This window comes from Aptenodytes forsteri, unplaced genomic scaffold, assembly GCF_000699145.1.
Source record: "Aptenodytes forsteri isolate BGI_AS27 unplaced genomic scaffold, ASM69914v1 Scaffold88, whole genome shotgun sequence".
Classification (NCBI taxonomy): Eukaryota; Metazoa; Chordata; class Aves; order Sphenisciformes; family Spheniscidae; genus Aptenodytes; species Aptenodytes forsteri.
The window spans coordinates 2,593,888-2,595,048 of NW_008795948.1; the positions used below are offsets into that span (position 1 = coordinate 2,593,888).

General features: G+C 37.7%; 1 protein-coding gene across 1 annotated transcript in view; it reads right to left on the minus strand.

Annotated features, from left to right (window-relative positions):
• Nucleotides 1–1,161, minus strand: part of FAM193A (family with sequence similarity 193 member A) — a 55,602-nt gene that overhangs the window by 8,143 nt on the left and 46,298 nt on the right. The window lies entirely within an intron of this gene.

Genomic DNA, 1,161 nt, shown 5'->3' on the forward strand with positions numbered 1-1,161 from the left:
CGCTTCTGTTCCTCAAGCAACTGGTGATGCTCCCTCTCCCTGGCTTCTGCTTCAAGTCGAGCTTTTTCTTCAAGCTACAAAATAATGATAGGTTTCTTGAAAATGACAAATATTTTGGAAATTAAGAGTTTTAGGGATTATTACTACTTTTCTCTATGAACATCATAAATCCTAGGATGTTAACATATGAACATCCAGAAGCCTGCGCAGCCAGCAGATACCTATTTATACAAAAGCTGCCCTTTAAAGTACATTAAAATTCTTTCTATATTTCAATTTTCTGTGTTTCTGTAATGTATTTGACCATTGTTAATACCAACTGTTGATCTTCTCTTTGTTACTGCTAAGTCTAACTCCATATCAAAGTTTTCTACAACCACAAAAACCTGCTGAAAACAAAACATTCAGCTTCATTCTCAACAATTGCGTGTATTACCAAGGTAACTCAGGTTTGCATCATGTTGCATTGTTTACCCGTTCTCTTGCTATGGTAGCAGAGTTGCTCTGTTTCAGTGTTCATGAACATTAGGAAGAGCAATCATTAAAAACATTTTACAGCAAAACACTAAGCACATTAAAGCTACATTAAAAGTTGTCAAAAATAATAAGGATGGTAAAGTTTTCTGTTGTCAGCCATACGTTCATTAACCACATGAAACAAATACACAAGGGATTTTTTTCCAGCCATTACTGCAAATGCCTAAAACATTGCTGTGCAGCATTGATCTTGCATCACTAGCAAAATGCAAGAAAGTCATACACTGAGAACAATCATGTCCATTTATTTTCTTGCACATTTAGAAGTACCTGTATGGGATTACTTTTTCACAGTTATAGAAGTCACGCAAAAAACCCTATGAGAATCTTCCACTTCTTACACTCAAACTGCATTGCAAGAGCAAAGTGAATTTTGCAAAGTGAATTTTATTTATAAATAACTCGCTAAGCCTTCAAGTTGCTGAATAGTGCTGCAACATAGTAGCATCCATTAGTGCTGCAATGGATGGCTATAAACTCTTCAGAAGGGACAGGCGAGGAAGGAGAGGCGGTGGGGTGGCCCTGTATGTTAGGGAGTGCTTCGATTGTATAGAGCTCAACGATTGTGATGATGATACGGTCGAGTGTTTATGGGTAAGGATGAGGGGGAAGGCCAACGAGGCA